This window comes from Cebus imitator, unplaced genomic scaffold (assembly GCF_001604975.1).
Source record: "Cebus imitator isolate Cc_AM_T3 unplaced genomic scaffold, Cebus_imitator-1.0 Scaffold95, whole genome shotgun sequence".
Classification (NCBI taxonomy): domain Eukaryota; kingdom Metazoa; phylum Chordata; class Mammalia; order Primates; family Cebidae; genus Cebus; species Cebus imitator.
The window spans coordinates 1,555,462-1,568,528 of NW_016107410.1; the positions used below are offsets into that span (position 1 = coordinate 1,555,462).

Here is a 13,067-nt window from a genome sequence, read left to right on the forward strand (position 1 = left end):
AAAAAAAAAAAAAAAACAAGAAAGAAAGAAGAAAAGAAGAGGAAGAATATCCTGGTCCATTTCAGGAACTGAAAGTGGTTTTCAAGATACATGAATGCAAACCACTTGGAAGCCGGTAGTAGAATGAGAGACCAGAGAGCTGAGTAAGGGTCAGTCACTGCACAGCCTTATACTATTCTAAGGAATTTTTGGCACTAGGTCTCCCTATAAGATTAACTCTACTGTCCCAGGAGAGGCAAAGTCAATATACAAGGAGAAGAAATGAAACGAAGTGGGAATAAGTAGAGAGGTATATTGCTGAAACACTGATACAAAGGTTGTCTGAAAAGCAAAGCATATTCTTTCTTTCCCCACTTAGCTGACTCTCAAGGTAGGATGCTTTTGAGTAGGTAGTCAGTTATCCTTTTCTATGGATTGAACCTATTAAGCCAATAAGCCTCCAAACTTTGTACATGCTTAACAAATTTGGTTATGAAAATAAATTTTGAATTTTAGAAGTTGTACATGGGCCACCAAAATAAGTATTAATGCTCAGATTCTACCATCACTACATATAGACAACAACTCACAAGATATTTGTCACCTACAAGGACAAAATAGAGGTAGAGAGGAGACATACTCCCAGGCAAAAGAGAAAAAGTTGAAAGCTCTTCTGGAAAGGTTCCCTTTGTCTTAGAGTGGTAGGTAGTTACAGTATTATGTCGTGAGGGCAGTAACATAAGAAAGGTGACTTCTGGAAAGAATATGGTGAAGGACATTGTAAATATAAAATGTATAACTGTTAGAAATGAAATAGACAAATATTTGTATATATAGTACATACTAAATTTATGACAGAGTAACCTGTGATGGTAAGCAAAAATCAATGATATCTGTACAAACTTTAACTTTTAATTAGAGAGTCGTTTTGTTCTTTTCTACCCTGGTAAGATTGCACTGTTTTGTCTTCGATGTTTTTGTTTATGGAGATGGGGTTTTGCTGTTTTTGCCCAGGATGGAGAGCAATGGCATTATCTCGGCTCACTGCAACCTCCTCCTCCTGGGTTCAAGCAATTCTCCTGCCTCAACCTCCCAAGTAGCTGGGATTACCGGTATGCACCACCACACCCAGCTAATTTTTGTATTTTTAGTAGAGATGGGGTTTCACCATGTTGGCCAGGCTGGTCTTGAACTCCTGACCTTAGGTGATCCACATGCTTAGACCTCCCAAAGTGCTGGGATTACAGGCGTGAGCCACCATGCCAAGCCTGTCTCCAGTGTTTTAAACAGCTAGATACAATAGCAGATTGATGCAACATTCTACAGCATGGGAGGGCATATTCTCAGTTGATAATATCATAATATGTACCCTAAATATTTCTTTAGAGTATGTCATTAGCAAACTTCTTAGAATTTGTCTATGTCCATTTCTTTGTCACACCCCATCGCAGTTTTGAATGAGGCATGAAGGTCAGCAGCATTTGCCCTTGTGTCAGGCAGGCAATTTATGTCACGGCAAAGTGTTGTCCCAAGTAATGCTTTTGACACCCCATATTTATCATTCATTCATGGCTCGATATTGCAATCTTCCTTTCATTCATGTCTTTTCTTTGTGTTGCATTTTTATATTTATTGTCCTTCAGGTTTAAAAATTAATGATGCAATCAAACTTGATTATGAAAATAATGAAATTCTAGCTAAAACAGGTATATTTTCTGATGAGCAAGAAATAAAAAGGAAAGAAAAATGTAAAAGTAAGTATATACTACACCCAATCATCTCTAATGTCATTTCAGGACCTAAACTCCCAGGAGTCTGCATTTTTACTATCCATACATTAAATTGCAAATCTAACGGAGACTGGGGGAGAAGAGGATAGAAAACCAAATTTTGAGAAGAACGAGCAACACAGAGAAAAAAAATTATGCAGAAATGGCTTTGATGTTGGGACAGCAGATTGGAAAATGCTCACACAAACAGTGATGGAATGTGACAGAAGCTATCAAAACCCAAATCCACACAAACATTCCAATTGTGTCTCATCTGGACGAAGTTTTTTTTTTTTTTTTTTTTTTCTCCTAGTCTGAACTGCAATTATAAATAATGGGCTTCAAACACTCTCAGTCAGTGCCCAATGAGAAAGGCACGTTTATGCTTTCAAACATTTGGGCCATCTACTTGCTCATATGCTGTGGTTTGATGGCCAGGCTGCTTTCTGTGCCATGAAACCCTGGGCCAGGATGAAACTGGTAAAGATGATGCAGTGACAGGATGATAAACGAGGTTCACCACATCAACAGGTTGGGTGGCCCTCTTATACTTTTGGCAACAGAAACAGTTTTACCAACATGTCTGCTCTGAAACACATTCTTCTTTAGTGTTTCAAAATCAAGTAACCAACACCCAGAATCTGTAAGAGGACTAACAGGGACATCTCTTTTTAATTTACCATTAGATACCTGAGTTCAACATTCTTGCTTTAGAACGGGGCAATTTATAGGTAAGGATTTTGATTGTTGTAACGAACCAAATTCATCTTTTGAAAATTTCTAATTAAAAAGCCATTTAGGTACAAAAATTCTATTTAGTGAGGGTTCTTCATCTTAAAACAAGATTTTCCACGCTTCATTTAATAATTGAATTAATCCAGTGCATTAAAAATGCAATAAAATACACAGATTTTAACCAATATCCACATTTTAAAGGAACTAGTCTTAATAGAACCTGGGGACACTAACTTTTTAAAAAGTAATTTCAATCTGTGATCGTAGAACCTCTGAAGGGATGTTTATCTTTGAGCAGACATAAAGTAACAATCAAAAGCGTTTTAATTGTAGAGAGGCACCACCCTCTAAATATCAGACCTTTAAAATGGATTACAGGCTAAAATCACAAAATAGAAAATGACGACCAGTAAATTTGTCATGTGGTTTTTTTCGCTCTCCTAGATAGCTTTGTACAGTGTCATGCAAAATTTAATCAGCAATCTGAAACTAGATTAAATTTAATTTGAAATTTTATTTTAGTATAATTTCAATTTGAATACTTCTTTGGTCTTTCTTCATGCCCTTCTAAATAGTTTTAAATTCGTACTTTATATTTTACTTTCTTACTTTCTTTAGACACTAATGTTTATTTTCCATCAACCTTCTTGCCATGTTGCTTAAGAACCTATGGAAGGACAGCGTAAGACCACTCAGCAGTTCTTCCTACCCATTCGGTGGCCTGAGAAGTGGGAGCTGAAGACCAGTCATCTAGTGGCAGTCTGAGTGCTCCAGTTTTCAGCAGAGTCCTGCTGAATAAGCACAGAGGGCAGCTGCAGACCTTCAGACCAGTCTGCAACCTCAGTCTGAGTAGCAGCAAACACAGGAGCTGGAGAAGGCCATAGCTTTTTTAGTAGCACTGCTGTTTCTTTTTAATCTTTTCAGATTAAAATACTCTTAAGTTCATTGTATTAAATTGCAGTCCAGACCTCCCACGGATGTTCATGGGAGATGGTGCCATACTTGTGCAGAATTCTCCGGGCCACCATGGACTACATCAGTCCCACTGATTGAGTTCCTTTGTTTAATGGGATGGCAATGTACACATAGCATAGAGGAGAATCTGTGTAACACAGAGCAATATTAGGTAGGCTAACAAAAGATGCCTCTGTGAGAGGCTGGTGGTCAGCCCTGGGATTATCAACCACCAGAAGCTGTGGCTCCTGAAAGGGGGCCAGGATCTGGTTAGTGAACATCCCAAGAGTGAATCAGCCAGCAATAGGAGTAGCTCCGGTGGCAGCAGCAAACTTTGGCCCAGCCCACTGGCCAGTATTCCTGGAGGATATGACACTGATGTCAGTTTTACATGGCAACATTGACACGAGCAGCCAGCAGAAGCTTTTCTTGGGTCCTCTTTAGCCTTAGTATGTGGATGACATCACTTTTCCTTTTATAGATGTTCTGATCCATTTAGAAGTCAAGGTTGGTGCCGCCTAAGTGGGTTCCTGCTGTAAGAAACTTGAGAACATCCTCTTCCTTCATTTTCAGGACTTCATAGGTTCCAGACATTGTAAAAGTTTCCCTTTAAGTTACAACAGGAATCCAGAACCATATAATGGACACTTCTCAGGGTAACACAGAAAGCTCAGTTTTCCTTAGGAGAATGCTTAGGATAATCTTCGTGATTCTACTTACTCTTTCAGATTCCTTTAACAAAACTGTAGCACAGCACTCTAATAAAGCCATGATTCTGCTATCTTAGTTTGTTCATAATCACTCCTGAACACAAAGTTATAAATTTTGCTTCACAAGGCCCTGCCTGTATGCAGAATGTTTTACATAATAAATATTCCACAGAAGTCAAAAGTCAACACTTTAAGTGTCATTAGTCTAATAATAATTTTTGAAATTAATTCCAAATGTCTTGTACTCTTAAGTTCATCATATTAAGTTGCAGTCCAGGTAGCAGTTAAATCAACCTCACAGGAATAGTGAGCATCACAATCAATTTTCTCCTCTTTCAGTGTCTCTTGTTTTATCTGTGGGTGTATTTGTGGTGGTTGGGCATGTGTGCACATGTGCATGTGTGTCTGCAAACATGCATGACTGTACATGCATGTATTTATCATTTCTTTTTGTTGTCACCCATGTTCTGATTTCTGCTTTGCTTCTTCATTGCTCCCTTAAATTGTCCCCAGGCCTTCCACATTTATGAAGGGAAAATTTAATCTTTTAGATCAGACTTAAACAGAACGCCTCATTCTTTCCTCCAAAAATCTGAGTTTTGTCTTTTTGTTGAGGGTTAAGGACCTTCACTGTCACCAAGAAGTACTTCCTCAAAAAAATTTGATTTCCAAAAACTGAATGGTAGAAGAGTTATCAATGCTTCTACCAGGTGCCAGGTGCTTTACATATATAGGCCATGTCTTTAATATCACAACTTTCCTAGGAAGATATTATTAGCACCATTACCTGTGAGTAAACAAATCTAAAGAGATCCAGTAACCTGACCCTGTCTTATTGACAATACAAGAAGAATGCAATATAGAACTAGATTTCTGACAAGAACATCCATATTCTGCAGCTGCATCACAGTATATCAAGCTTCTAGAAAGCCAAATTTTAGACCATTAACATTTTATTCTGTAACCATTTCTATTTTTCACAAAATCCATAAGATTTATATTATTCTATCATCTTAGATGTTAATGTCACTGTACAAATGATCAGCAATATATATGAACTACATTTAATTTATTGTAGAATATTCTTAATAGGAAAGAAGTTTTGGCAATAATCTTCAAAAATTAAAGTAATCTATTTATTATTAATATATCATATCAGAGTAGGTTTTAGTATATTTAGCATAATAATATTTGTAGAAATTTCCTATTTGTAGAAAATGACTCTATTAGAACATTTCTCAAACTGTGTTCAGAGGAATAGTAGCTCTACAAAATGTTACTTGATGTTCCAAATTATGGGATCTATGATATTAAAAGTTAAAGAACACCACACTATAATTCCCATATTAGACATTTCAAAGTAAATACTAAAGGTTCTGAAAAGTCCCAGGTTGGAGATAGGGATACAGGGTTTCTCTGGGTTGATATTTCCACATGAGTTTCTAAAGCATATATCTATCAGTTTATAGAGCTAGAATATAATTCAATCAGAGATTTATAGACAAACAGCTTGGTGATGTTGATAAAAAAATATTTTTACACTTTCACTTTTAAATCAGTAGATACATAAAAAGTAAAAGTGAGTTCTTTTAAAATATAGTTAATGACAATTACCCATTACTAAATGGGTAATTATCATGTTTAAAAAGACATTATTATGAAAGTTAATTCATTTGGGAAAACATAGTGTTTGACTCACGGCAAAATCTAAACTATAGATGTATCAACTAAGTGAGAAAATGTTCTGCTTATTATTTTATATTTTATTTTCTATTTTATTTTCATTATTTTTTGAGACGAAGTCTCACTGTGTCGCCCAGGCTGGAGTGCAGTGGCATGATCTCAGCTCACTGCAACCTCTGCCTCACGGGTTCAAGCAATTCTCCTGCCTCAGCATCCCTAGTAGCTGGAACTATAGACATGTGCCACCACCCCCAGCTAATTGTACTTTTAGTAGAGATGGGATTTTACCATGTTGGCCATGCTGGTCCTGAACTCCTGACCTCAGGTGGTACGCCTGCCTCAGCCTCCCAAAGTACTGGGATTACAGGTATAAGCCACCAAGCCCAGACTACATTTTCCATTTTAACACATTTAGCCTTTCCTCAAATCTTGATCCTTAATTTTCCACAGATGGGCAAGAATATTCAATCTTGCCATTATTTCTTATATTCTTTACTTAGTATTTTGACACAGTTGCGTTTTCCATTTTAACACATTTAGCCTTTCCTCAAATCTTAATCCTTAATTTTCCACAGTTGGGCAAGGATATTCAATTTTGCCATTATTTCTTACATTCTTTAGCTGTATTTTGACTCAATTACATTTTCCATTTTAACACATTTAGCATTTCCTCAAATCTTAATCCCTAATTTTCCATACTTGGGCAAGGACATTCAATATTGCCATTAATTCTTATATTCTGTACATAGTACATTGACACAGTACACTTTATTTCTGTAGATTTTCCCCCCTCAGTGTGAAAAATATAGATTAAAATATCTACATTTTAACACAGATTAAATATATAATATTTAGTATGTCCAAATATAAATATAGTACAAATTTATACTTCCAAATATAAATATAGTAAATATAGTACTTCCAAAGCCTACACAATCTGTTTTTATTTTTAGTTATATTTTAATATATATTTTATTCCAAGGTTCACATGCATCATAGGATAACTGTGTGTTGGCTTATGGCTGTAATTCCAGCACTTTGGGAGACCAAAGGGAGCGGATCACAAGGTCAAGAGATCAAGAACATCCTGGCTAACATGGTAAAACCGCAGTTCTACTAAAAATACAAAAAAAAATTAGTCGGGTGTGGTGGCATGTGCCTGTAGGCCCAGCTACTAGGAGGCTGAAGCCGGGGACTCACTTGAACTTGGGAGGCAAAGGTTGCAGTGAGCTGAGATCGCGCCACTGCACTCCAGCCTGGGTGACACTGCACTTCAGCCTGGGTGACAGAGCAAGATTTTGTCTCAAAAAAAAAGAAAGAAAGAATCAACAGCATTATTTGCAGAGCTAGAGGAGTTAACTGCTGAATTTATGAGTGTATATTACTACAACCTACAAAGTGTCAATGGCAATACTAAGTAACAGGAAAAATATATTGTAAGTATTAAACAATACATAGAAAACACTTAAAAAGAAAATCAATTTCCTCTTTATATTGTTTTTTTTTTAGAAATCTTTTCTGCTCTAAGATGCTACCTAAAAGTGTGTTGTTTCCAGGTAGATTGTGTTAGTGACTCGTTCTCTTTAAGACTACAGAAGAACTAGACCATGGTATAATTAAACAGAAGACCTTAAGTAAGGACTGTGGTAGGTGGGGCCTTTTAGATTTGAAATTGTGGAAAACTAACTGTGAACTGAGTAAGTATGGATCTTAGATCAGGGGCACCCAGTCCCTGTACTTTGGAGAGTTCTCTCTCCCTCCTCTAGCTCACTCCTACTCATGTGGCAAGGACTCCATGAGGCCAAGGGAAGGCCGTAATTACCTACTGATATTATAATCTATCTGGAATCCATACCTACCCAGGACTCTAGACATTCCTCTCGGGGCCTTCCGCCAGTGTCTGTGAGAGTTCATTCCATGGCTTTTTCCTCTTTGCAATGAATTGAGCCACCTATGTGGGTATTTTTGGGTCTGAGGAGTAGCATGCCCCCGTAGCAGGCTGGGGCATTCACACGTTTGTTTGAAGCTCTCAAGATGCTAACAGGCTCGGGTGAAAAAAAAATCTGGGGTTAGACACAGGGCAGGTGTCAGGTGCTGGTTCTCCTATACCACTGATTTTTTTGCTGCAGAATTTTAAGGAGTCAGATGATTCTCAATTCAAACCTGGCTCTCTGGACCATTAAGAAGATATTTTTGTCAAGGTAGAAGGATGGCATATACTTTTAATGGCCTGTCAGATCAATTCATGGGTTAAATAGTTAATGTAAAACTAAGAATCTCCATTTATATTCTTGTTCTAGCCTCAAAGACATAATGACTGGGAATGCTCTATCACATCACCCTTCACTAATGGAAACAGACATATTGTATGCTTTGAATCATTTCAGGGTAATCTGGAGTGTAGTTGGACTGGCAAAGTGGCCTGGAGGTTGAACAGTAAGGACCCTATAACAATCGAAGCCATGATTCAGGGAGCCTAGGGCACCATCATGAACCACAAAGAACTTGGGTAGTCAAGAAGGGACCACCTGTCTCTACTGGAGGCACAATAAAGGCTATTCTGGACTCAAAGAGTTTAGAAGCTCAGCCATTATGATCAACAAAGAGGACAGCGACTACAGGAATATAGGAGAAAAAAAAAACAACAACATTGAGTCCACATTTGCCACAGGGCATCACAATGCAGGGATCTTATCTCAGCACGAAGAGGTTAGGAAATCAGCCCTTCCCTCAGATGCCACTTTAGGGTGAATAGGCAGAGAGGTACTGGTTGACAGACAGGATTTTTAATTGAGAGAGTCAGCACTGCCTAAAGGGATACTTTAATCTATAGCATTATAGACTAATGTAAGATTAAAAGTAAATAGACCCAAATAAAGTATGATATTCTAATACTCATCACATAAGAAAGACGAAATGTTAAAGAAAAAATAAATTACATTTTATATATTTGAAGCGAAGGATAAACAATTTTGTGGCACCACTACTTATGGACATATTTGTGTTTATGTAACACTGTATATATTTAAAAAGCTGCTGGCAGTTTTATGATCTTTTACCTATACTTCCTTCCATCCTAAAAACCTCAGAAACCTTTTCTTCAACTATCTCTTCTGGATTTCATTGATGTTAAAAAACTATACACATTTAAATTTTGAAAGCATCATAATTCAGCCTAAATAAATCACATAAAATATAAATAGTAGTCAGTAACTTTTCAAGGATTTGGTGTTTACCATATGTCAGATGCCAGGCTTGGCATAGGAATCTCAGAGATGAATCAGTCATGGAAATGCTCTGCAAAGAACTCAGAAGGGAATGCATATATAGAAATAGGATGCTGTAGTGGCATAAGGAATAACTGGTCATTTATCCCTCAGAGGAATGTGAGTAATTTCCAAATGCAGCTGACACTGGTGCAGAGTAGCAATTTCACTAGGTGACCCTGTCTGGGTAAGGCTATTCCAGATAGAGGAAATAAATTAATAAAAAATATAGGCCAGGTGCAGCTGCTATCACCTATAATCCCAGCACTCTGGGAGGCTGAGACAGGTAGATCGCCGGAGCTTAGAAGTTTGAGATTAGCTTGGGCAACGTGACAAAATGTCTACTCTATGAAAAATACAAACCAATTAGCTGGGTGTGGTGGTGAGTGCCTATAGTCATGGCTTCTTGAGAGTCTAAGATGGGAGGGTCGCTTGAGTCTGGGTGGCAGAGGTTGCAGTGAGCTAAGATCACACCACTGCACTACAGCCTGGGCAACAGAGTAAAACTCTGTCTCAAAAAAAAAAAAAAAATAGGTTATCACACACATATATATATGAGTGAGACAATCTATTTTGGTTTAGAATTCTGTATTAAATATTAAATAAACTATTAAATATGGTCGGGTTCTGTAATTGCTCTTGAAGAGGTGGATAGGCTTCATATCATGCAGGGCCTTGTGTGTCATTACAAGGAATTTGGATTCGACCTTGTAGGCAATGGGAAATCAGGAAAAGATTAAACTGTAGGAGTTCACATAACCAATTTGATACTGTAATGATCACTTTTCTGCAGCAGATTTATTAATTGGAGAAAGGCAAGCGTTTAAAGGGAACATGTAGAAGGGCAGTAGGCTAGGTAAAAGATAAACGGAGGCTGAATTAAGGTGGAAGCACAATAGTAATTCCAGGGGAAGGGATCCAACACGTGGCAAGGAGGTGGATTGATGGAACTGGAATATGGTTCATAGGTAAAGGACCAACAAAGGGAAGCATGGAGGAATTCTATACCTCTGTCCCGTGTGACTGGTAAGTGACAGTATCATTCACAGAAGTTTGGAAAGCAGAAGATACAAGTTAGTAAGGAATAATAGGGGTTCAACTTTGAACATGTTAGGCTTGAGACACCTGTGGATTGTTGAAATCCCAATTCTTTGGTTAAAAAAACTAGTGAATTAAAGCAAGGTGTTAAAGGCTTAAAGTACTATTCAATTTCTCTAAATTTTAATGGAATAAAAGACACTCCAAAGGTCCACAGGACAGGGCATTTATTAAATAATGCCTTTAGTTTATGTGGGTGGAAGAAACAGAGACAGAGAGAAACAGCAAGCCTGGAATTAACTCTATACTCAGTAATTATTCCACAACCAGAACATCAGAGGAAAGGGGAAATAATCTCTAACTGCATAAATATATATAAGCAAATATCCTTTATAATACTTCTACCAGCAGTACTGATGCATATTATTGTCTATTATACAATGAGAGAGAAAATAAACCATTTTTATTTATTTTTCCATCCTTATTGAGGTATAATTGGAAAACAATGTATTTATTTTTTTATGATGTACAACATGTTTTGATGTGCCTGTATATTTCGAAATGATTACTACAATCAAGCTGATTAGCACATCTATTACTTCACATAGTTACCAGTTTTTGTTTGTGAGTGTGGTGAAAACATTTAAAATCTACCTTTTTTGCAATATTTCAGTATTAAATATGATATTGGTTAATTATAGTCATCATGCTGTATGAAAGACCTCCAGAACTTATTCATCCTACGTTACTGAAACTGTACCTTTTGACCAACATCAACTTACTTTGAGTAAAATTTTCATGTAATAAAATTTTCTCATTTTAACAGCATTTAATGGAAAATTTAATAGATTTAGACAAATACATACAAGCATGTAACCACTATCACCATCAAAACATAGAACATCTCTGTCATTCCAAAGAATGCCCTTTTAGTCACTAGGTTTTAATTTTACTGAAAAAAAAAATTATCAAATCATTTAAGACTATTTTGGGCATTTGAGATGACAAGATATTAGTATAAACTTGTTTTAGTCTTCTTTGTATTCTCTTAACATAGAAGCCACAGAGAAGCTAATAAATACAAATTTTTGAATTCATGAACACATCCCTATTGGATTTAATTTATTCTTATCTTTGAGACATATCTGCAGAATACACTATAGTCAATCCCCCATAACCCTGAAATTTAATGAGAAATTGTCACTTTCCTGACTCATTATGAGAAACAGGTCCCTGTTGTCATATGGAATAATTAATCTCATATGCAAAATACACTTTGGGTAGGCCAGGCAATATGTCCTGATCAGATTCATTTGATAGTACTCTAGTTGCTCAGCATACACAGCAACTCTTCCCTCTTCTCGTTCTCAAGAGCTAGCAGTAGCCAGATCAATTTATGCTCACTGCAACCCTCCAGGGACTTTCCTATGCCATTTCTCAGGATTCGGATAAGGCAGTGAGAGACACCCAGAATAGAACAATACGGACAACATCATGTAAATACTACCCTGTTGAAATGTAGAAAATTTTCTAAGAATATATACAGGCAACTGGTCAGGAAGAATAGCTAATTAGAGAACTTGAGGAACCTGAATATATTTGTAAAGAGTAATAATTAACTTCAGGTTGTTAAGCATTTTCAAATTCCTACCAGAAAAACACCATTTAAATCTAGATCTAAATAAGTGTTTTAAAACACAAAAACCAAGAAGACTGCTTTTGTAACTGTGGGAATGTCACCTTGGGAGATATTACTTGAGTTCAAATAGATAAAACTCCTGGTATTTCATTATGTCTCTTCTACTTATGTGCCAAGAGAGAATAACTAATAGGAAGAGAAAGAAAGGTTTTATATTTGCAAGTCGTTATGAAAAATGTAAGCCATTCATACAACAGGGTGTGTGATTACTTATGTGGACACCAGGTAGAGTTAATGGGCCTCTGAAACCTATTATATCAGTCACTAGAAAGTACCTATAAAGCTAAAAATTGAAACACATTATCACTGGATATTCAAATGAATACTGCGGTTACTAACTCTAAGAAGGAAAATGTACTACATTTATTATGATGTTCTGAGAAGAAAAAAAAAATGTACTTTTACATCCTTGAGGACAAATTCATATTCTATTCTGTTTTATATTCACAATATCTAGTATATTAATGCAAACAAAGGTATATATATATATGTTTTATTACATAAGCATTGCAAATAATTTTACCTATGGATGGTCTAATAACATGGTGTCCTTTCCAGCTTGTTCTTTAGTCATAGAACCAATATCAAATCTCAGAAGCTAGAAATAATTCCAGTCTTTTAACTATTGGAAGTTGGACAGATTTTATATGAATATATACGCACAATTTGAATTCATATTATATTTACTTTTTGTTTCTCAAAATTTCAATTTTTGCAATATCTTTACATGGCCCAAATTTCCTCACATTGCTTTTTTGTTATCCCTAGAGAGTGGTCAGTTAAGGAGAGGGCTGGTGGGCATTCTCAAAGAATTACATTGAGAACATATTTTACATATGACAATGCTAATACTGCCTGCATGAAACAAATGAGATCAATTATAGCCATGGTAATAAAACCAATAGAAATTCTCTCATGTGATATTAAATATTAAACTCACAGCTGGGTGTGGTGCCTCATGCCTGTAATCCCAGCCCTTTGGGAGGCTTAAGCGGCTGGATCACCAGAGGTCAGGAGTTCACGACCAGTCTGACCAATGTGGTGAAACCGCGGCTTTACAACAAATGCAAAAATTAGCCAGGTGTGGTGGAATGCACCTCTAATTCCAGCTACTTGAAAGGCTGAGGAAAGAGAACCGCTTGAACCTGGGAGACGGTGGTTGCAGTGAGCCCAGATTGTGCCACTGCACTCCAGCCTGGGTGACATAGCAAGGCCCAGTATTACAAAAAAAAAA

General features: G+C 36.7%; 1 protein-coding gene and 1 long non-coding RNA gene across 4 annotated transcripts in view; one reads left to right on the forward strand and one right to left on the reverse strand.

Annotated features, from left to right (window-relative positions):
- The window catches only part of LOC119472342, an 11,601-nt gene extending 5,097 nt beyond the window's left edge, over positions 1–6,504 (forward strand). Inside the window, exons 2-3 of the long non-coding RNA XR_005201480.1 lie at positions 2,123–2,126; positions 6,495–6,504. This is a non-coding gene — a long non-coding RNA (uncharacterized LOC119472342). The remainder of the gene's footprint in view (positions 1–2,122; positions 2,127–6,494) is intronic.
- Positions 1–13,067, reverse strand: part of DPP10 (dipeptidyl peptidase like 10) — a 1,448,345-nt gene that overhangs the window by 372,451 nt on the left and 1,062,827 nt on the right. The gene's annotated exons all lie outside the window — the stretch shown is intronic.